This window comes from Pseudorca crassidens, chromosome 1 (genome assembly GCF_039906515.1).
Source record: "Pseudorca crassidens isolate mPseCra1 chromosome 1, mPseCra1.hap1, whole genome shotgun sequence".
Taxonomy (NCBI): domain Eukaryota; kingdom Metazoa; phylum Chordata; class Mammalia; order Artiodactyla; family Delphinidae; genus Pseudorca; species Pseudorca crassidens.
The window spans coordinates 138,149,767-138,174,384 of record NC_090296.1 but is presented as its reverse complement, the minus strand read 5'-3'; the positions used below and the strand labels follow the sequence as shown (position 1 = coordinate 138,174,384).

The 24,618-nt window shown below is 36.9% G+C and overlaps 1 long non-coding RNA gene across 3 annotated transcripts in view; it reads left to right on the top strand.

Moving 5' to 3' along the window:
* LOC137201813 (uncharacterized) overlaps positions 1-24,618 on the top strand; it is a 79,863-nt gene that overhangs the window by 28,430 nt on the left and 26,815 nt on the right. Inside the window, exon 3 of one of the 3 annotated variants that reach the window (XR_010932385.1) lies at positions 2,226-2,298. The exons of the other annotated variants lie outside the window; for them this stretch is intronic. This is a non-coding gene — a long non-coding RNA (uncharacterized lncRNA). The remainder of the gene's footprint in view (positions 1-2,225; positions 2,299-24,618) is intronic. 3 annotated transcript variants of the gene reach the window in all.

Below are 24,618 nucleotides of genomic sequence, written 5' to 3'. Positions count from 1 at the left end.
CCTGATTTATAGACTCCCCTTCCTTTTAAATGAAAATCTTTTTATTGCTTTCAATTACAGAGAACATTTCTAACCAACAGCTAAAAATAAAGAAGTAGGTACTGCCAAAGAGAAGTCCTACTGGGCCTAGTTAAGGAATAAAAAATGTTCACTTATAATTAAAGTTGTTCCTCAGAGGCAAATTAACACATATGTTCTTAACCTAATTTCTCCGTGTGTGCGTGCACTCAGGTTAAACAACTACTGTGTTTGGTTACAGTACGGATTTGCATAGGGAACCCTCTTTTTTAATAAGCAAAGGCAAAATCCACCCAAACTTAGGAGCACATATTCTAAAATAGTGATGTCAGATCATAGAGTGGGCCCAATCTTCCCCATTTGGGTTCTGAACCAACTGAGAAATAAGGTAAAGGAATAAGGTAGGTGGAAAACAAAACATTACCCTTATTAGTGGCAAAATTAGTTAGCATGAAATGTGGCCTAAGAATGAGAGCCAAATGTAAAGATTTAAGTATAAGACATGACTCCATAAAACTCAGGAAAACATTCTCTGACATAAATCATACCAATGTTTTCTTTGGTCAGGCTTCCAAGGCAGTAGAAATAAAAACAAAAATAAACAAATGGGACCTAATCAAACTTATAAGCTTTTGCACAGCAAAGGAAACCATAAACAAAACAAAAAGGTAACCTATGGACTGAGAGAAAATATTTGCAAATGATGTAACTGACAATGGCTTAATTTCCAAAATATACAAACAACTCTTACAACTTAATAACAACAACAACAAAAAACCCCCAAACAACCCAATCAAAAAATAGACAGAAGACCTAAGTAGGCGTTTCTCCAAATAAGACATACAGATGGCCAATAGGCCCATGAAAAGATGCCCATCATTACTAATTACTAGAGAAATGCAGATCAAAACTACAGTGAGATATCTCCTCACACTGATCAGAATGGCCATCATTAAAAAGTCTACATATAACAAATGCTGGAGAGGGTGTGGAGAAAAGGGAACCCTTCTACACTGTTGGTGGGAATGTAAGTTGGTGCAGCCACTATGGAAAACAGTATGGAGGTTCCTTAAAAAACTAAAAATCGAGTTGCCATATGATCCAGCAATCTCACTCCTGGGCATATATCTGGACAAAACCATAACTTGAAAAGATACGTGCACCTCTATGTCCATAGCAGGACTATTTACAATAGCCAAGACATGGAAAGAACCTAAATGTCCACCAACAGATGAATGGATAAAGAAGATGTGGTACATATGTACAGTGGAATATTACGCAGCCATAAAAAAGAATGAAATAATGCAATTTCCAGCAACATGGATGGACCTAGAGATTATCATACTAAGTGAAGTAAGTCAGACAGAGAAAGACAAATACCATATGATATCATTTATCATTTATATGTCAAATCTAAAATATGACACAAATGAACTTATTTACAAAAGAGAAACAGACTCATGGACATAGAGAACAGATTTGTGGTTGCCAAAGGGGGGTGGGGGAGGGATGGATTAGGAGTTTGGGATTAGCAGATACAAGCTATTATGTATAGAATGGATAAACAGCAAGGTCCTACTGTATAGCACAGGGAACTATATTCAATATCCTGTTAGAAAACCACAATGGAAAAGAATATGGAAAAAAAAAAAACGAGAGCCAAATTGACTTCTCAATAGTAAACCTCCAGAGTTAGCTGACATCTTACTTCTGGCACAGTAGCTGGATGGGTCAGGCCTCTACACTTTGGGAACTAGGTGCTGAAGTTATTAAGGAGAGTGAAAGTCTTGGAAAGTGATAACACAGTTCTGTTGAGAGATGTAGAGAGTGGAAAGGAAGTAGTAGGTAGAACACGAGACACAGGCAGGTGGACTGAGTTTAGAATTTTAGCTCTATCACTTATTGCTGAGTGAGCTTGAGCTTAATCTCTCTGGCTATTTGTGTTCTCAGTTTAAAAAGCAAGATCTTCTTTGCATGATTATTGTGAGGCTTGGCCTGGAGTATACACATGTCTAGTGAGTGCCAGGGTTCAAGAAGGCATTCAAGAAGTAGTAGTGATTGTTACAGAGTAGGAAGGTGTGATAAAATAGATATTTTATTCAAAATTTAAATGACAGAAGTCTACTAGAGAAAAGTGACTTGAAGGATAAATTGGAAGAAGAATTGAATTCATGTCTTTGTACGTCTGTGTTTGAACAACTTCACAGGTGTCATCACCAAGAAGAGGGTCTCTATATCAACTATTAGGAATGTCTCTGTGCAGAGCTAGGAGGATGAGAGGTAGGTAGAAGAATTTCAGATCTTTCTTTAGGGAGGAGTCATTATTAACATGAAGTTGGTCATTGTCAGACAGGCAAGGACCAATAAGATTAATATGACTGGATAATGTACGTACGGTTCACTGTCCTGGTTTAGTGAGCTATGTGCTTTGATTAAACAGAATGGGTAAAAATGCCATAGTGCATAGTGATTTGAAGTAATGTGTTTTTATCTTCCATGTAGGGTAGATTTCTAAACCAAAATCTTTTGTTTAACTGATTCTAGGATAATGATTTGGTGACATTATACTTTGGAACTCAGTTTCTATCTGCTACTTATAAGAGAGATCTCTGTTTAAAATCATATAAATCTGATAGTCCTAAGTTTTGTGGTATATTCCAGTTTTATGTCTGGGTGTATTTGAGCAGGAAACTTTCAAAGTAATTGTTGGGTTTGTGGTGTTCCCAGTAAAGGTACTGATTTATTACAATTGCATAGAATAGATTAAGAACAACCTAAGAAATATTGAAAGAATTTTTCAGTGGAAGGGAGGCACACATATATTTATAAGTAGAACCTTAGAGGAATTAACAGTTTTAAAAAATCCTTAAACTTTTGAAAATACAAACCAGAACATTTAGAGACATTGATTTCTCCAATTCCCCTTTTTCTTCCAAAATGGATTTAACTTTCTCCTATTCATCAGAAATGCCAATATTCTGTGCAGAACATGGGACAAATAGTTTATATTATCCCCAGAAGGATACAGTTATTTCTGATCATCCAGAAATAAAAGTAGAAATAGTGTTTTAAAGACATTTCCCAGGGTAACCTCAGACTGAGGCTTTGGAGTTTTGCCATGATGGCTGAGTGAGAGATGATTTGTATAGAAAAACATAGAAATTCAGTTTCTGAAAAATCTCAGGGAAGGGTAATGATCCCCTTCACCTCGAAATTATGTTGGGGGACTCTTAGACAGTCTTGCCTCAGGAGGCCAAGACCTTGATCATTGGCTTTGTGTCAGTTCCTCCTTTATCAGTTAATGTATGGACCTAGTAAAACTATCACTAACTAAGACAGCATGGTAGAACAGGCTTGAGTCATTCTACTGAGTAAAATCTATCCCCATGATGTTGTTTATGGCTTGGAAAGGGAATAAAAGTATAAGAAATTCCCTTTACATCTTGTAATATGTGAGGAGAATACATATGCATGCTAACCTTATTTTTAAATATTTTATTATAGAAAATTTCAAACGTATACAAAGGTAAAGAGAATGACCTCCTCATTATGTATTGCCAAAAGATAAAGACTTTAAAATACATAATCATATACCATTATCATGCTAACAAAATTAACAGCAATACCTTAGGGTCATTCATTATCTGTCATTCACATTTTTCCTTGTACCTTTTATGTTTTATGATGTGTTTTTTATAAGGAGGTAAATAATGTCACACAGTACAATTGTTACTATGACTGTTAATTATCTTTTAATCTACAGAGAACTCCATCATTTTAAATTACTTTCAGCTTTATTGAGGTGTGACTAACTGTGCATTATATTATAACATACAATAAACTGCACACATATTTGGACATATGTATACAGCTACAAAACCATCACCACAATCAAGATAATGAGCACATCCATCACTCCCTAAAGCTTCCTGTGCCCTTTGGTAATTCCCCTCCCCTGTATACCCTCCTATCTCAAGACAACCACTGATCTGCTCTCTGTCCGTATAGATGAATATTCATCTCTATAATTTTATACAAAAGAAATCATTCACTATGTAGTCTTGTTTTCTTTTGTTGAGGCAAAATTCCCATAACATAAAATGCACCATTTTAAAGTAGACGATTCAGTGGCATTTAGTACATTTACAGTATTGTGTAGCCATCACCTTTATCTAGTTCCAATATATTTTGATTACCCCCAAAAGAAACCTCGTGCTCATTAAGCAGTCACTTTTCTTTCCTCTCCTCTACCCAGCCCCTGGCAACCACTAATCTGCTTTTTGTCTCTCTGGTTTTACCTATTCTGGGTATTTCATATAAAAGGAATCATGTACTGTGTGGCCTTTTATGTCTGGCTTCTTTCACTTAGCATAATGTTTTTCAGGTACATCCGTGTTGTAGCATGTATTAGTAAGACATTGCTATTTTATGTCTGAAAAATATTTCACTGTATGGATGGATATACCTCAATTTGTTTACTCATTCATCTCTTGATATACATTTGAGTTGTTTACACCCTTTGGCTCTTGTGAATTGTTCTGCTATGAACATTCATGGACAAATCATGGTTTTGTTTGACTGCGTGTTTTCAATATTTTGGGGCATATACTTAAGAGAGTGGTTGGTCACATTTTAACAGTATGTTTAACAGTTTTCCATGGTGGCTGCACCGTTTTGCATTCTCACCAGCAATGTGTGAGGATTCCAATCTCTCCACATCCTCAGCAACATTTGTTATTTCCCATTAAAAAAATTATAGCCAACCTAGTGGTGTGAATTAGTATTTCATTTCAGTCTTCATTTGCATTTCCCTAATGGCTAATTATGTTGAGCATCTCTTCAACATTTTGAAATTGTTCATCTTCAGGGAAATGTGTGTTCAAGTCCTTCACCCATTTTCTAATTGGATTTTTTGTCTTTCTGTTGTTGAGTTGTAAGTGTTCCCTGTATACTCTGGATTCTAGACCCTTATCAGACATATGGCTTGCAAATATTTTCTCCCATTCCGTAAGTTGTCTTTTCACTTCCTTGCTGGTGTCCTTTGATGTACAAAAGTTTTTAATTTGGATCAAGGACAATTTATTTTTTCTTTAGTTGCTTGTGTTTTTGGTGTCACATCTAAGAATCCATTTCTTTCTTTTTTTTTTTTTGTTGCAGTACATGGGCCTCTCACCGCCGCGGCCTCTCCTGCCGCAGAGCACAGGCTCCGGACGCGCAGGCTCAGCGGCCATGGCTCACGGGCCCAGCCTCTCCGCGGCATGCGGGATCCTCCCGGACCGGGGCACGAACCCGTGTCCCCTGCATCCGCAGGCGGACTCTCAACCACTGTGCCACCAGGGAAGCCCAGAATCCATTTCTTAATTCAAGGTCACGAAGGACCCCTCTGTTTTCTTCTAAGAATGTTATAGTTTTATCTCTTACACTTAGGTGTTTGATCCAGTTTGAGTTTATTTTTGTATGTGGAGTGAGGTAGAGGTTCAACTTCATTCTTTTGCATGTGGCTATCCAGTTGTCCTAGCACTATTTGTTAAAAAGATAGTCCTTCCCCATTAAATGCTCTTGGCACCCTTGCTAAAAATCAGTGCAGCGTAGCTGCATGGGTTTATTTCTGGACTCTCAATTCCATGCCAGTAAACTATTTGTCTTTATGCCAGCACCACACTGGTTTGTTTACTGTGTCTTTGTAGTAAATTTGAAGTCAGGAAATATAAACCCTCAACCTATGTTTTTTTTTTTATTTTTCAAGACTGTTTTGGCTATTTGGGGATCCCTTGAAATTCCAAACGAATTTTAGTGTCATTTTTTTCATTTCTGCAAATACAATTTGCCTGGAATTTTAATAGAGATCACTGTGAAACTGTGTACTCTTTTTGTCTTGTTTCTTTCACTCAGTATAATTATATTGAGATTCATCAAAGTTTTATGTATGAACAGTTCTTTCTTATTGATGAATAGTATTCCTTTATATGGATATACCACAATTTGTTTATCCATTCATCTGTTCATGAACATTCAGTTTGCTTTTAGTCTTTGACTATTAAAAATGAAGCTGCTATCGGACTTCCCTGGTGGCGCAGTGGTTGAGAGTCCACCTGCCGATGCAGGGGACATGGGTTCGTGCCCCGGTCCCGGAAGATCCCACATGCCACGGAGCGGCTGGGCCCGTGAGCCATGGCTGCTGAGCCTGCGCGTCCGGAGCCTGTGCTCCACAATGGGAGAGGCCACAACAGTGAGAGGCCTGCATACCGCAAAAAAAAAAAAAAAAAAAAAGAAGCTGCTATGAACATTTATTTACAAGTCTGTATATAGAAGATTTATGCTTTCATTTTTGGGGGTTAAATGCCTTTGAATGGAATGGCTGGTTCTTATGGTAGGTGTATGTTTAAACTGTTTTCAAAAGTAACATTTTATATTCTCACCAGCAGTGTATAGAATAAAAGTTCCAGTTGTTTCATATCCTTGCAAACACTTACATAAATGGTAGACACACACTACCCACACTTTTTTCCCCTTTGCATCTTTTACTTTCTACTATATTTACTATATCTTGCAATTAACCCATAGTAATATATGGAGAGGCACCTCATTCCCTTTGACAGCTTTATACTACTTCAATGCTTGGATTTATTATAATTTTTCAATCTGTTCCTTATTGATGTACATTTGGGTTATTGCCAGTCTTTTGTTATTACATTTGTGTTTCAATTAATAGGCTTGTGCATGCATCATTTTAGATTTTTGCCAGTGTATCTTTGGGATAGATTCCAGAAGTAGTACCTCAGGATCTAAGAGTAAATCTATGTATGGTTTCACTTGATGTGAATCAAATTATTCTCCATAAGTATCACAGTATTTTTAAATTTGCTTAACAATATATGATTAGGCCTGTGTTCCCACAGCTTTCATCCAACATAAAAATATATTTTTATATATCAGATATTCACTGATTCTACCTCAGTGAACTTTTAATATGCCTTTCTCTTATTCTGAATAAGGCATCAATCAGAGTTCAATCTAAAAGTCAGAAACAGTGGGAAATATTGATAATAAGCCATGGTTTTATGTATTTGACCTTACACAATTGTGAGAACTAGTTAAACAATTTATATGTGGCTGTTGCTTCTGTTGTGTGATGTTGGAGCCTAAAGTCAGCAGGGCAGGGAGTTAGCAGGGGAAACAAAGAGAAGCAGGAACCTGGTAGGATGAGCCAGAATCCAGAGGTTGGACTGGAAACTGAGTTCATCTGTTAGTTCTTCTAAGCCTCAGACTTTAATGGTGGTGGTGCGGAGGTGGCAGGTTAGCTGCAAGAGAAACTGTTGCTCTTTGACAAAGAGCTAAGATGCACCAGGTCTGGGAGAGTGAAAAGCCAAAAGTGGAGATTGGGCAGGAGTGGGAGTTGATGCAGGCTGGCTGTAGGTTCCCTGCGAGTTAAGCCAGCAGGTAGACATGTGTGAGTAGCAGCAGCACGTGGTATCTTGCACTGACCTGAGTATAAAACTCCTGCTTTTCTTCCATTCTCCAAACCCTTGTACCAGGTCTCTTTTGGTGCACATGAACCTGGAGCTATGTAGTGAAGGGAGTTCTGGGAAACATAGTTCTTCCTTACCTAAGTTAGTGCAAGAAAATGCCACTGCAAGCAAGGTTGAGCATCTTTCTGTGCAGTTCAGGACCTCTCACATTTTCACCTCATGGGCTGTCTCTCTTATCAGCAAACAATTTTAAAAAAGTAAATCTATTGCTTTTTCTTCTCCATTGTAGAAGCTCTTGGGATAATAATGCTTTATTTGTCTGTGAGATAAACTGCAACACCTCCTTTTACAAACATCTCTCACAAGGGAAACAAAGAAGCCAAATCCTTAACGTCCCAAATAAAAGGAACAAACCCAAACAGAATTGGATTATTGTCCATTATCTTAATGATTAGAGAAACACTAAGCTTTCTCTAATGAAGAGGAATGATGACCAATTTGTGTCTGAAGAGTTGATCATGGATGGACGGCAATTTGTTTCCTCCTAAGATGGGGCTCGAGTGCGGATAGATTGTGAATGCTGATTGACCCTTTAAAATACAATAGTTCGAGGGCCTTCCCCGGCGGTCCAGTGGTTAAGACGCCGCACTTCCAGTGCAGGGGGCTCGGGTTCAATCCCTGGTCGGGGAGCTTGGATCCTGCATGCCGTGTGGCACGGCCAAAAAAAATAATAAAATACAATAGTTCAAGAATGAAGACTGGGTGCCAACAGAATGCCAAGAAACTAGTGTGGGCACAGGATGAGTGTCATTTGCTATTATCTAAACTAGTAAATAATAGTAATTTGCTGAAAAAAACTTTCTCATCGTGCCTATCTCATTTAACAATGTCTTGTAGCTAGCCTTCTGGGTGAATTGGTTTGGCTCTAATCCATTCTTTGTAATGGAGTGTAATGCCCTGTGATACAGAAACACCATAATTAATTCAACCGTTTTCTTATTGACGGACCTTGACTTCATTTCTATTCCTTTGCCACTATGTGCGTGTTTATGTGCATAAACATATCGGTGTTTTGATTTCTCTAGAATAGGCAACCAGGAGTGGGATTTCTAGGTCAAAGATAAACATATTTTTCCTTTTAATAGATTTTTCTTCATGGTTGCTTTTCGAAAAAGTCTGCATAATTTATATTTCAACCAGCAAAGTATGAGAGCTTGGTCCCCTCCAAGTATTTGCCATCAGTATATGTTAACTTTTAAAAATAAATTTTGCCAATTTGATGAGTGTCACTGTTATCTCACTGTTACTTTAATTGGCATTTTCTTGATCTTTAATGAGTTTATTCATCTTTTAATACAAACAACATTTGAATTTGCCCTTCTGTGACTTGCTATTCAATTTCCTTGAAAATTTTTCTATTCAGTTGGCTTTTTTTTTTTTTGCTTTTCAGTCTTCAAAAGCTTTTTGCATTATATAGATATTACTTCTTTATCTGTCATTTGCATGGAGATATTTTTTCCAACTCTATCATTTGTATATTGGTATATATATTTATGACACACAAAAGTTTTCAATTTCTCGTATAGTAAAAAAAAAAGTATAATTTCTTTTACAGTTTCTTAGGTTACTTGCCTTAGTTAACATGTTCCCCCCATCCTTAAATTATACAGGCAGCCTCCTGGATTTTCTTCTAAGGTTTTTGTTATTGTATTTGCTCTTCCTGTTTTTGTATTTAATCTTTAATTCATTGGGAATTTATATTTTGTATATGGCATCAGATGGGGAGGCCATATGTTTTCCTTCTAATGAATAACTAGCCTTTTCAATACTATTTATTAAATTAACCTTTCTATTTATATTCACTTGTTATAACAAGATGAGAGAGATGCTATTGGTTTTGCATTTCATTAACGAGGAAGTTGATAGATTAAGTAACCTTTCAAGGTCATCCAGCTGATAAGTGATACAGCCACGACTATCTCCAGATCTGGTGTTTTAACAGTTCTGCTGTAAGCTCTTTCCATGCCACTACACAGCCTCTCAGTTAAAGAAATAAAAATGCAAAAAGAAAAAATAAGATCTGTTCTGTGCACAAGTCACTCTGGGAAATTCTGGTTGAAACCAAAGCAAAGAGGTCTCTTCACTGTATGAATGTTCATAGTCTTTAAGGCTGACCTGTTATCACCCCTTGCTCCCCAAATTGTGTCTCATGCATCGATCTCTAGTTTTAAATTGTTCTTATGGGGAAAAGATCACAAACTAAGTATTCTGAAATATAGCTTTTGTGGCTTATGCAAATCTTCATGCAGGGAGAAGAGAAGGGTGCATCCACCAGCTAGAAGTTGAATTAGTGCACACCCCAGTTCCTTGAAAATCAGTTTTACAGTTTTCTATTATACATGAATACAGGCCTCTCCCCCTAACCCCTTCAGTATAAATACCTACACCGCTTTTAGGAATTTCTTGTGTTACATGGGGGCGGGTGGAGACCTGGTACTCACAAGTTTTAAAAAAAACCTCAAAGGGCTATTTGAGAGGAAAAACTGATAGCACAAATTTGGAAAGAAAAAAAAAACATACATATTTGAAAAGATGTCATATAGATATCTGAAAACAAAAGCAGTCACAGTATTTATTTAGAGGAAAAAAGAAGAGACTGACATCCAAGCTCTGTAAAGGCTGAGTAACCAAATAAATTATCATGCAAACTTTTGAGAGTGACAGGAATCACTGTCAATAGTTACGCCAGGATGACAGGTGAAAACCAGAATTATGCTCTATAAAGGGGTCATGGTATTTGTTGAAGACGGTTTAACTTTCAAAATAAATGAGGTGAAATTATGTTGATGGTGGAAGGGCTGATTTCCTAGTTACTGTGAATCCAAGCAAGTGTATGACACTCATTAATTTTGGTATATTTTATCTTTGTATTCCCATTTGCATAGTTTTAGCATTGGACACTAAAAATAAAGCTTCTGAGTTAGGTTCTATTTATTATTGCCTTCATTTTACAGAGGCTTGGAAAGGTTAATTATCTTGCCCTAGTAACAGTTTCTAAGTGGTAGCATGAGGTTTTGAACAAGATAATCAGACTACAGAGTCATAGGTATTAACCATTACGCAATACTCAAGAGTTGCATTAGTACTCACTTTCTCTCTAGTAATTATTATGTAATTAAAATTAGATTTTCTATTTGAATTGTAAATAAAATATATATGCATGCTTGAATGCATGCACACACATTAATATATGTTATGTACACAAAAATTACTGAACTAATAAGTATTTTAACATCTTTATTGGAGTATGATTGCTTTACAGTGTTGTGTTAGTTTCTGCTATAATACAAAGTGAATTAGCTATATGTATACATATATCCCCATATCCCCTCCCTCTTGCATCTCTCTCTCACCCTCCCTATCCCACCCCTCTAGGTGGTCCCAAAGCATCGAGCTGATCTCCCTGTGCTATGCAGCTGCTTCCCACTAGCTATTTTACATTTGGTAGTGTATGTATGTCCATGCCACTCTCTCACTTTGTCCCAGCTTACCCTTCCCCCTCCCCATGTCTTCAAGTCCATTCTCTAAGTCTGCGTCTTTATTCCTGTCCTGCCTCTAGGTTCTTCAGAACCATTTTTTTTTTTAGATTCCATATATATGTGTTAGCATACGGTATTTGTTTTACCCTTTCTGACTTACTTCACTCTGTATGACAGACTCTAGGTCCATCCACCTCACTACAAAAAACTCAATTTCATTTCTTTTTATGGTTGAGTAATATTCCATTGTATGTATGTGCCACATCTTCTTTATCTACTCATCTGTTGATGGACACTTAGGTTGCTTCTATGTCCTGGCTATTGTAAATAGTGCTGCAATGAGCATTGTGGTACATGTCTCTTTTTGAATTATGGTTTTCTCAGGGTATATGCCCAGTAGAGGGATTGCTGTGTCCTATGGTAGTTCTATTTTTAGTTTCTTAAGGAACCTCCATACTGTTCTCCATAGTGGCTGTATCAATTTACATTCTCACCAACAGTGCAAGAGGGTTTCCTTTTCTCCACACCCTCTCCAGCATTTATTGTTTGTAGATTTTTTGATGATGGCCATTCTGACCAGTGTGAGGTGATACCTCATTGTGGTTTTGATTTGCATTTCTCTAATGATTAGTGATGTTGAGCGTCCTTTCACGTGTTTGTTGGCAATCTGTGTATCTTCTTTGGAGAAATGTCTGTTTAGGTCTTCTGCCCAATTTTGGATTGGGTTGTTTTTGTGATATTGAGCCACACGAACTGCTTGTATATTTTGGAGATTAATCCTCTGTCAGTTGCTTCACTTGCAACTATTTTCTCCCATTCTGAGAGTTGTCTTTTCATCTTGTTTATGGTTTCCTTTGCTGTGCAAAAGCTTTGAAGTTTCATTAGGTCCCATTTGTTTATTTTTGTTTTCATTTCCCTTTCTCTAGGAGGTAGGTCAAAAAGGATCTTGCTGTGACTTATGTCATAGAGTGTTCTCCCTATGTTTTCCTCTAAGAGTTTTATAGTGTCTGGCCTTATATTTAGGTCTTTAATCCATTTTTCTAAAAACATCTTTATTGGAGTATAATTGCTTTACAATGGTGTGTTAGTTTCTGCTGTATCACAAAGTGAATCAGCTATACGTATACATATATACCCATATCCCCTCCCTCTTGCATCTCCCTCCGACCCTCCCTATCCCACCCCTCTCGGTAGTCACCAAGCACCGAGCTGATCTCCCTGTGCTATGTGGCTGCTTCCCACTAGCTATCTATTTTACATTTGGTAGTGTGTATATGTCCATGCCACTCTCTCACTTCGTTCCAGCTTACCCTTCCCCCTTCCAGTGTCCTCAAGTCCATTCTCTATGTCTGCATCTTTATTCCTGTCCTGCACCTAGGTTCTTCAGAACCATTTTTTTTTTTTTTAAGATTCCATATATACATGTTAGCATACGGTATTTGTTTTTCTCTTTCTGACTTACTTCACTCTGTATGACAGACTCTATGTGCATCCACCTCACTACACATAACTCAATTTCATTTCTTTTTATGGCTGAGTAATATTCCATTGTATAGATGTACCACATCTTCTTCATCTGTCGATGGACACTTAGGTCGCTTCCATGTCCTGGCTATTGTAAATAGAGCTGCAATGAACATTGTGGTACATGACTCTTTTTGAATTATGGTTTTCTCAGGGTATATGCCCAGTAGTGGGATTGCTGGGTCGTATGGTAGTTCTATTTTTAATTTTTTAAGGAACGTCCATACTGTTCTCCATAGTGGCTGTATCAATTTACATTCCCACCAACAGTGCAAGAGGATTCCCTTTTCTCCACACCCTCTCCAGCATTTCTTGTGTCTAGATTTTTTGATGATGGCCATTCTGACTGGTGTGAGGTGATATCTCATTGTAGTTTTGATTTTCATTTCTCTAATGATTAGTGATGTTGAGCGTCCTTTCATGTGTTTGTTGGCAATCTGTATATCTTCTTTGGAGAAATGTCTATTTAGGGAACAGACCAATCTTTGCAAACCAGGCATCTCATTCAGCCAGTGTTCAGGGGGTGCCTGCCCCTTGGTCCAAGGGTCAAATGATACAACACAAGCTTCTGGTCAGTTCTTTGGGAAGAAAGTGTGGGTTCTCAGACATTGTAAAGCTCCATTTCTTTAAAAACTGCTTCCATGAATTTCAAGGAGCTTTAGCATTGGGATGATAGTGGTGGAGTGGAGCAAAAGCAACCATTTATAAATAGAGAAATTTTAAAAATTGGGTCTTTCAGGGCACCCTTTCTCTTGTGAGTTTTTTTAAAAAATTAATATGAATGTGATTTTTCAAGACTATTTCAACTTCTCTACTGGCACTATGTACAGCATTAATGCCCTAAAAGTGGCTCTAAATCCTGAGATTAGGATTGAAAAATAATTCACTCTCAAAGACAAGTTTGAAAATCTCTAGATCAGAATTTCCTTTTATGTATTCATAAATCTTTCCATTCCGTATTTCTCAAAAAGTCTAGTTTTAAGCTTTACTTTGAGGAGCAAGGCCAAACATGCACTGGTTTCATAGATAACCCGTTTGTTTGCTTACTAATTAATTTACTTATACCACGTCTTTAGATTTGCTCTGGAGAAGCATTAAGTGTTGTTCAATAAGTAAATTGTGTCTCATTCTAGAACACAGCAGTTAAATTTGCCCATCTGACAAGTAAACACAATTACAAATCATGCCTAACATTTGGTACATCCTGTGACTTTGTTTGGAAGCTGATGTTTAAAACCATTGGAATTTTTGGTTTAGTTTTTGCTTTGTTTTATTTTTGCTTTGTTCGTAGTTTCTTAATACATATGATGAGTTTCTGCATATGTATAACCATGTGAGTCTGTCCATCAGAATCCACTGCTCTAGGATTATGTAATTGAATTGTCATTGAATCAGCTGCTCTGGGGTATGTCTTAAAACTACATCCTCTCTCAAGACCCTTCAGCATGAATTTTCACGTATACACTAGAATCTTCGCTTTAATACATAAAGCCTCAATCTCACCCTTCACATATTTTGAGAATATGTACAGCAGTTTTCATCTGACAAGTTAATTTTAAAAAGATAAAAATTTAAATTTGCTTTCATATAAATTATTTATTCATTTATTGATTGATTTATCAATCATACCCTCTTGCCCCAGTTGCAAGTAAGACTTGAGCAGAATGCAACATATTAGAACATATAAGACAAGGCAAAAATAGATGTACAAATACAATTTTAAAAAGCCAGAAAACATAAATACTTGGGAACCAGTATACAATAGAGATGGTATATACTGTGTGTAGGCACTTAGCTTAGACAGATTCCTGGGGGTCAGGCAAAAATGAAAAATGTGTTGTATATGTTGTATTATATAACTTTCATTATCAAAGGAAGTGCACACATTTGCATGGAGGGGTGGACCTTCTCTTGGCATTGGCTTTCAGGTAAAATTTATTATTTAGATTCTTATATATAAGATATTTGATAACACAGCAGATGGAATTTTAAAATATAACTTTCTAAATATTTAGAAACTTTCTCAAATGAATTTTTCTTATATGCATCTATTTAAAAATCTGTGATGATGGTGGTGGTAGGGATGGGGGAAGGGTAGTGGTGAGCATTGACTTTATTCAGAGGAATTATTGCTATAGAAATCTAAGGAAATATAGAACATTCATGACATTTCCTGAGGCTAACTTGTGTTCCATGATATGCTAGTACTATGAGAAGCCCATTGACAAGCATTTAACATGTCTGAGAAACAGTGTGTTTACGCCTTCTAGAATACATATGAACCTTAAGTTAAACGAGAAATCCTGGAACAGAGAAACTTGATTGATTTTGCTTTACCTACTGTCTTCCAAACTCTCTTGTTGATGAAGCATTTTTTCATTTTTACTAGGATTATTCTTTTTATCGGTATTATTTATTTTATTAAGATATTATGATTATAGATTTTTTAAGAGCCTAGAGTGATGCATAATGAACACTTCCAACTTCAAGAATGCCTAAACCTTGTCAGAAACAACCACTGGTAGTTGCAAATACAAAATGCAAAAGTGAAATGTGAATTTTCATGGTTGAATTTTCTGAGGAGTTCCTGAATGTCATGTAATTGATTAAAGTGTAAAACATATACTTTAGGAACCAGACCCGTCAACCGTTTAACAGATAATCTCTTGAGAAAATTCAGAAGTTGATTTGTACTTTTTTCCAAAAGGAAGGTCACTCCGTAGCCCAGTCATGGAGAGTCATGAGGGTACCTTTAGGAAAGATACAGCTTTTCTCAGAAGTGATATAAGGCTCTTCGAACACTTAGGCCTATCAGTACAGCTTTAGTCTGGATTGAAAATATGACTTCACCTTTTGCTGACTGTGGAGATTTGAGCATGTTTCCTAACTTGTTTGAATCTTGATGGTAGGTAAAATGGAGGTAATACCACCTGTCTCTCACAGGATTATCATGAGAATTCAATGAGGAAAAACTTACTTAAAAATACCTACCATGGGACCAAGAGGAGAGTGGGAGTTCCATGATTCTTAAGTCCATTTTCCTTTTTATTTGGTTAAAAATCCTGAGATTTTCCCAATAATATATGAAAGGGATGATAGTGACCTGAAAAAAATATGGATTACTGATTCTTTTATTTCGTTTTAATAATATTTTTTCTAATGCTCATGGTTTACAGATTCAACAGAATCTGTAACAAAATATCAGCTGTGTTCTTTGCAGAAATTGACAAGTTGATCCGAAAATTCATATGGAAATTCAAGGGACCTAGAATAACCAAGACAATCTTGAAAAAGAAAAAGTTGGAGAGGTCATACTTCACGATTTCAAAACTTACTACAGAAGCTACAGTAGTCAAGACTGTCCAGTTCTGGCAACAAAATACACATATAGATCAATGAAATAGAATTGAGTCCAAACATAAGCCCATACATCTATGACCAATTGATCTTTTACCAGGATGCCAAGACCATTTAATGGGAAAGAATAAATATTCCTTTCAACAAATGGTGTTTAGACAATTGGGTATACACATGTAAAAGAATGAAGTTGGACTCCCACTTCACACCATTTACAAAAATTAACTCAAATGAATCAAAAACCTAAATGTAGGAAATAATATTATTAAAATCTTAGAAAAAACAAACACAACATCTTTGTGACCTTGACTTAAGCAACAGATTCTTAGATATGATCCCCAAAGTATAAGCAACAAGAGCAACAACAAAAATAAATAAATTTTACTTGATCAAAATTTAAACTTTTAGGCGTCAAAGGACACTACCAAGAAAGCAGAAAGATAGCCTACAGATTGGGATAAAATATTTGCAAATGATATATCTGATAAACGTCTAGTATCCAGAATATATAAAGAAATTTTACAACTCAGAAATAAAAAGACAAATAACTCAATTAAAAATGGGCAAAGGATCTGAATAGATATTTCTCCAAAGAAAATGTTAAAATAGCCAATAAGCACATGAAAATAAGCTCATGTCATTAGCCATCAGGGAAATAAAAATCAAAACCACACTGAGATACCACTTCACAACAACTACGATAGTTATAATAAAACAGACAGACATTAACAAGTGTTGGAAAGGATATGGAGAAATTGGTACCCTCATACATTCTGAGTGGGAATGTAAAATGATGTAGCCCCTTTGAAAGGAAGCCTGACTAAAGAAAATCTGGTTAAACATAGTTACCATTTGACTCAGCAATTCCATTTTTAATATCCAAGAGAAATGGAAAGATGTAAAAACTTGAACATACTGTTCTTAGAAGTATTATTTATAATAACAAAAAGAAGAAACATCTAAAATGTTTATCAAATGGTGAATGGAAAAACAAAATACACTATATCCATACAATAGAATATTTTTCAGCTGTAAGAAGAAATGAAGTACTGATAACATGCTACAGCATGTATGAACCTTGAAAACATGTTAAGTGAAAGAAGTCAGTCACAAAAATTACATACTCTATGATTTCATGTATATGAAATGTCTAGAAGAGGTAAATCTATACAGCAAGAAAGTAGATTAACGTTTGTCTATGATCAGGTATTGGGGGAGAGGGGGCTTAGGAGTGATTGTGAATGGGTATGGGATTTCCTTTTGAGGTGATGAAAATATTCTAAAATGTATTGTGGTGGTGGTTGCACAATTCCATGAATATACTAAAAATCATTGACATGTACACTTTCAATATGTACACTTGTTGATATGCAAATTCAATAACTTCATATATATATATATATAAGTATATATATATATATATTTTTTTTTTTGGCTGCGTTGGGTCTTCATTGCTGCATGTGGGCTTTCCCTAGTTGCTGCGAGTGGGGACGACTCTTCATTGCAGTGCACGGGCTTCTCACTGTGGTGGCTTCTCTTTTTTTTTTTTTTTTTTACTAATTATATTTTTGTTCTTAATTTTTGAATTTTTTATTATTTTTTTATACGACAGGTTCTTATTAGTTATCCATTTTATACATATTACTATATATATGTCAATCTGAATCTCCCAGTTAATCACACCCCTACCCCCCCACCCCACCCCTTTCTGCCCTTGGTGTCCATACCTTTGTTCTCTACATCTATGTCTCAATTTCTGCCCTGCAAACTGGTTCATCTGTACCATTTTTCTAGGTTCCACATTTATGCATTAATATACAATAGTTGTTTTTCTCTTTCTGACTTGCTTCACACTGTCATCTCTACAAATGACCCAATTTTGTTCCCTTTCATGGCTGTGTAATATTCCATTGTATAGATATACCACATCTTCTTTATCCATTTGTCTGTTGATGGGCATTTAGGTTGCTTCCATGTCCTGGCTATTGTAAATAGTGCTGCAATGAACATTGGGGTGCGTGTATCTTTCTGAATTATGGTTTATCTGGGTATGTGCCCAGTAGTGGGATTGCTGGGTCATATGGTAATTCTATTTTTAGTTTTTTAAGAAACTTCCATACTGTTCTCCATAGTGGCTGTATAAATTTACATTCCCACCAACAGTGCAAGAGAGTTCCCTTTTCTCCACACCCTCTCCAGCATTTGTTGCTTCTAGATTTTCTGATGATGCCCATTCTAACTGGTGTGAGGTGATACCTCATTGTAGTTTTGATTTGCATTTCTCTAATAATTAGTGATGTAGAGCAGCTTTTCATGTACTTCTTGGCCATCTGTATGTCTTCTTTGGAGAAATGTCTATTCAGGTCTTCTGCCCATTTTTGGATTGAGTTGTTTGTTTTCTTAAATATTGAGCTGCATGAGCTGTTTATATATTTTGGAGATTAACCCTTTGTTGATTCATTTGCAAATATTTTCTTCCATTCTGATTGCTGTCTTTTCATCTTGTTTGTAGTTTCCTTTGCTGTGCAAAGGTTTGTAAGTTTCATTAGGTCACATTTGTTGATTTTTGTTTTTATTTCCATTACTCTAGGAGGTGGGTCATAAAAGATCTTGCTGTGATTTATGTCAAAGAGTGTTTTTCCTATGTTTTCCTCTAAGAGTTTTATAGTATCTGGTCTTACACTTAGGTCTCTAATCCATTTTGAGTTTATTTTTGTGTATGGTGTTAGGAAGTGTTCTAATTTCCTTCTTTTACATGTAGCTGTCCAGTTTTCCCAGCACCACTTATTGAAGAGACTGTCTTTTCTCCATTGTATATCCTTGCCTCATTTGTCATAGATTAGTTGACCATAGGTGTGTGGGTTTATCTCTGGGCTTTCTATCTTGTTCCATTGATCTATATTTCTGCTTTTGTGCCAGTACCATATTGTCTTGATTACTGTAACTTTGTAGTAGAGTCTGAAGTCAGGGAGTCTGATTCCTCCAGCTCCATTTTTTTCCCTCAAGACTGCTTTGGCTATTTGGGGTCTTTTATGACTCCATACAAATTTTAAGATTTTTTGTTCTAGTTCTGTAAAAATACCATTGGTAATTTGATAGGGATTGCATTGAATCTGTAGATAGCTTTGGATAGTATAGTCATTTTCACAATATTGATTCTTCCAATCCAAGAACATGGTAAATCTCTCCATCTGTTTTTATCATCTTTAATTTCTTTCATCAGTGTCTTATAGTTTTCTACATACAGGTCTTTTGTCTCCTTAGGTAGGTTTCTTCCTGGGTATTTTATTCTTCTTGTTGCAACGGTAAATGGGAGTGTTTCCTTAATTTCTCATTCAGATTTTTCATCATTAGTGTATAGGAATGCAAGAGATTTCTGTGAATTAATTTTGTATCCTGAAACTTTACCAAATTTCTCAATTAGCTCTAGTAGTTTTCTGGTGGCATCTTTAGGATTCTCTATGTATAGTATCATGTCATCTGCAAACAGTGACAGTTTTACTTCTTCTTTTCCAGTTTGTATTCCTTTTATTTCTTTTTCTTCTCTGATTGCTGTGGCTAGGACTTCCAAAACTATGTTGACTAATATAGGGAGAGTGGATATGCTTGTCTTATTCCTGATCTTAGAGGAAATGCTTTCAGTTTTTCACCATTGAAAATGATGTTTGCTGTGGGTTTGTCTTATATGGCCTTTATTATGTTGAGGTAGGTTCCCTCTATGCCCACTTTCTGGAGAGTTTTTATCATAAATGGGTGTTGAATTTTGTCAAAAGCTTTTTCTGCATCTATTGAGATGATCATATGGTTTTTATTCTTTAATTTGTTAATATGGTGTATCACATTGATTGCTTTGTGAATATTGAAGAATCCTTGCATCCTTGGGATAAATCCCACTTGATCATGGTGTATGATCCTTTTAATGTGTTGTTGGATTCTGTTTGCTAGTAGTTTGTTGAGGATTTTTGCATCTTTATTCATCAGTGATATTGGTCTGTAATTTTCTTTTTTTTTGTAGTATGTTTGTCTGGTTTTGGTATCAGGGTGATGGTGGTCTCATAGAATGAGTATGGGAGTGTTACATCCTCTGCAATTTTATGTAAGAGTTTTAGAAGGATGGGTGTTAGCTCTTCTCTAAATGTTTGATAGAATTAACCTGTGAAGCCATCTGGTCATAGACTTTTGTTTGTTTGAAGATTTTTAATCACAGTTTCAATTTCATTACTTGTGATTGGCCTGTTCATATTTTGTATTTCTTCCTGGTTCAATCTTGGAAGGTTATACCTTTCTACGAATTTGTCCATTTCTTCCAGGTTGTCCATTTTATCGGCATAGAGGTGCTTGTAGTAGTTTCTTAGGATGCTTTGTATTTCTGCGATGTCTTTTGTAACTTCTTCTCCTTCTCATTTCTAATTTTATTGATTTGAGTCTTCTCCCTCTTTTTCTTGGTGAGTCTGGCTAACAGTTTATCAATTTTGTTTATCTTCTCAAAGAACCAGCTTTTAGTTTTATTGATCTTTGCTATTGTTTTCTTTCTTTCTATTTCATTTATTTCTGCTCTGATCTTTATGATTTCTTTCCTTCTATTAACTTTGGGTTTTGTTTCTTCCTCTTTCTCTACTTCCTTTAGTGTAAGGTTAGATTGCTTATTTGAAATGTTTGTTGTTTCTTTAGGTAGGATTGTATTGCTATAAACTTCCCTCTTAGAACTGCTTTGGTTGCATCCCATAGGTTTTGGATCATCATGTTTTCATTCTTATTTGTCTCTAGGTATTTTTTGATTTCCTCTTTGTCTTCTTCAGTGATCTCTTGGTTATTTAGTAATGTATTGTTTAGCTTCCATGTGTTTTTGTTCTTTTACATTTTTTCCCCTGTAATTGATTTCTAATCTCATAGCATTGTGGTCAGAAAAGATGCTTGATATGATTTCAATTTTCTTAAATTTATTGAGGCTTGATGTGTGGCCCAAGATGGGATCTATCCTGGAGAATGTTCCGTGTGCACTTAAGAAGAGAGTGTAATCTGTTGTTTTTGAATGAAATATCCTATAGATATCAATTAAATCTATCTGGTCTATTGTGTCATTTAAAGCTTGTGTTTCCTTATAAATTTTCTGTTTGGATGATCTGTCCATTGGTGTGAGTGAGGTGTTAAAGTCCACTATTATTTTGTTACTGTCGATTTCCTCTTTTGTAGCTTTTAGCAGTTGCCTTATGTATTGAGGTGCTCCTATGTTGGGTGCATATATATTTATAATTGTTATATCTTCTTCTCGGATTGATCCCTTCATCATTATGTAGTGTCCTTCCTTGTCTCTTGTAGCATTCTTTAAAGTCTATTTTATCTGATATGACTATTGCTACTCCAGCTTTCTTTTGATTTCCATTTTCATGGAATATCTTTTTCCATCCCCTCACTTTGAGTCTGTATGTGTCCCTAGGTGTGAAGTGGGTCTCTTGCAGACAGCATATATATGGATCTTCTTTTTGTATCCATTCAGCAAGCCTGTGTCTTTTGGTTGGAGCATTTAATCCATTCACATTTAAGGTAATTATCGATATGTATGTTCCTATTACCATTTTCTTAATTGTTATGAGTTTGTTTTTGTAGGTCCTTTTCTTCTCTTGTGTTTTCCTCTTAGAGAAGTTCCTTTAGCATTTGTTGTAGAGCTGGTTTTGTTGTGCTGAATTCTCTTAGCTTTTGCTTGTCTGTAAAACTTTTGATTTCTCCATCGAATCTGAATGAGATCCTTGCTGGGTAATGTAATCTTGGTTGTCAGTTCTTCCCTTTCATCACTTTAAATCTCTCATGCCACCGCCTTCTGGCTTGTAGAGTTTCTGCTGAAAAATCAGGTGTTAACCTTATGGGAGTTCCCTTGTATGTTATTTGTCATTTTTCTGCTGCTTTCAATAATTTTTCTTTGTCTTTAATTTTGGCAATTTGATTACTGTGTGTCTCAGCATGTTTCTCCTTGGGTTTATCCTGTATGGGACTCTCTGTACTTCCTGGACTTGGGTGGCTATTTCCTTTCCCATGTTAGGGAATTTTTCGACTATAATCTCTTCAAATATTTTCTCGGGTCCTTTCTCTCTCTCTTCCCCTTCTGGGACCTCTATAATGCAAATGTTGTTGTGTTTAATGTTCTCAGAGGTCTCTTAGGCTGTCTTCATTTCTTTTCATTCTTTTTTCTTTATTCTGTTCTGCAGCAGTGAATTCCACCATTCTGTCTTCCAGGTCACTTATCCATTCTTCTGCCTCAGTTAGTCTGCTATTGATTCCTTCGAGTGTATGTTTCATTTCAGTTATTGTATTTTTCATCTCTGTGTGTTTGTTCTTTAATTCTTCTAGGTTTTTGTTCTTTAATTTTTCTAGGTTTTTGTTCTTTAATTCTCTAGGTCTTTGTTAAACATTTCTTTCATCTACTTGATCTTTACCTCCATTCTTTTTCTGAGGTCCTGGATCATCTTCACTATTATTTTTCTGAATTCTTTTTCTGGAATGTTGCCTATCTCCACTTCATTTAGTTGTTTTTCTTGGGTTTTATATTGTTCCTTCATCTGGTACATAGCCCTCTGCCTTTTCATCTTGTCTATCTTTCTGTGAATGTGGTTTTTGTTCCACAGGCTGCAGGATTGTAGTTTCTCTTGCTCCTGCTCTCTGCCCTCTGGTGGATGAGGCTATCTAAGAGGCTTGTGTAAGTTTTCTGATGGGAAGGACTGGTGGTGGGTAGAGCTGGCTCTTGCTCTGGTGGGGAGAGCTCAGTAAAACTTAATCTGCTTTTCTGCTGATGGGTAGGGCTGGGTTCCTTCCCGGTTGGTTGTTTGGCCTGAGGCGACCCAACACTGGAGCCTACCTGGCTCTTTGGTGGGGCTAATTGTGGACTCTGGAAGTGCTCACGCTAAGGGGTACTTCCCAGAACTTCTGCTGCCAGTGTCCTTGTCCTCACAGTGAGCAACAGCCACCCCCTGCCTCTGTAGGAGACTCTCCAACACTAGCAGGTAGGTCTGGTTCAGTCTCCTATGGGGTCACTGCTCCTTCCCCTGGGTCCTGATGCGCACACTACTTCGTGTGTGCCCTCCAAGAGTCGAGTCTCTGTTTCCGCCAGTCCTGTCAAAGTTCTGCAATCAAATCCCACTAGCCTTCAAAGTCTGATTCTCTAGGAATTTCTCCTCGCATTGCCGTACCCCCAGATTGGGAAACCTGACGTGAGGCTCAGAACCTTCATTCCAGTGGGTGGACTTCTGTGGTATAAGTGTTCTCTAGTTTGTGAGTCACCCACACAGCCATTATGGGATTTGATTTTATTGTGATTGTGTCCCTCTTACCATCTCATTGTGGCGTCTCCTTTGTCTTTGGATGTGGGATATCATTTTTGGTCAGTTCCAGTGTCTTCCTGTTGATGATTGTTCAGCAGTTAGTTGTGATTCCGGTGCTCTCATGAGAGGGAGTGAGAGCATGTCCTTCTACTCCACCATCTTCAACCAAATCCCCATGGTGGCCTCTCTTGTTATGGAGCATGGGCTCTACACACCCGGGCTTCAGTAGTTGCAGCACGTGTGCTCAGTAGTCATGACGTGCAGTCTCTAGGGCATGCAACCTCCAGTAGTTGTGGCTTGTGAGCTCTAGAGTGCAGGCTCAGTATTTGTGGTGCACGGGCTTAGTTGCTCTGCGACATGTGGGATCTTTCTGGACCAGTGATTGGACCCGTGTCCCCTGCATCGGTAGGCAGGTTCTTAACAACTGCACCACCAGGGAAGTCCCCACTTTATGTATATTTGTATGTAAGTATTTATGAAAAGTTCATGTTCATCTTTGATGCAATGGGTTACATCGTTTGGGAAGGATATTGGAGCATCACATCTCAGGTAATGGGGAGACCTGCATTGTTTCTAAACATAATTTTTCATGGACTTAGTTTGATACTAAGCAGGTCACTTCTCTCTTTTATGTCTCATTTATTCAACAAATGTCCAGCATTAGAAGGTTGGACTCGATCACAAGTTTTATTCCCTCAAGAATCTTCACTGCTAATTTTGTAGCTCACAGTGTACTGGATGTGTTTCCATCTCCTGCCTTGATTTTCCAGTAGATCTCTGAAGTGAGCTAGAGATAGAGACAGACATTGCCTCAGCAAAATGTATTTGGCTTTCCTTGCCATGTGCTTTGTCATCCCTGGCACTCAAGTGGTTTTATGTAACTATGTGCTGACTTTGTCATTATACCAAAATAAATCCTGTAGCATTGTGTCAGAAACACTGCTCTGTGCCCAAGCCTTACTGCAAGCTCACATCAAGCTCACAAGATGCTCCGGTTTCTACTTCTGGTCTTATCATCTTCTTCAACTTCTACATTTTGGAAATAGGGGAAGGGTCACCCGTTTCCTCCCTCTTGGCCCTTGAAAGCCTGCCTTACTCTGGAAGTTCCAGTCCAAGGCACGTCATGATTCATCTCTGTCTTTTATCCCACACAGAAAAGGGCTACTTTGCTCTAGACTCGTGTTCCATTTGCTCACACCTATTTCCTGCCAAAGTAACTATTTCTCCCAAAGAAAATAAAAGATGTCTGAGCCATTCATTAATTTTTGCATGTGGAATGAATGAGGAATTGATGTGAGGAGCCCAGCAGTAATGAGGTGATGGCCAAGATGGGATGGGATGACCCAAAAGCAATTCCTTGCAATGAACAATTAATTATTAAAAATTGGAGTCCAAGTA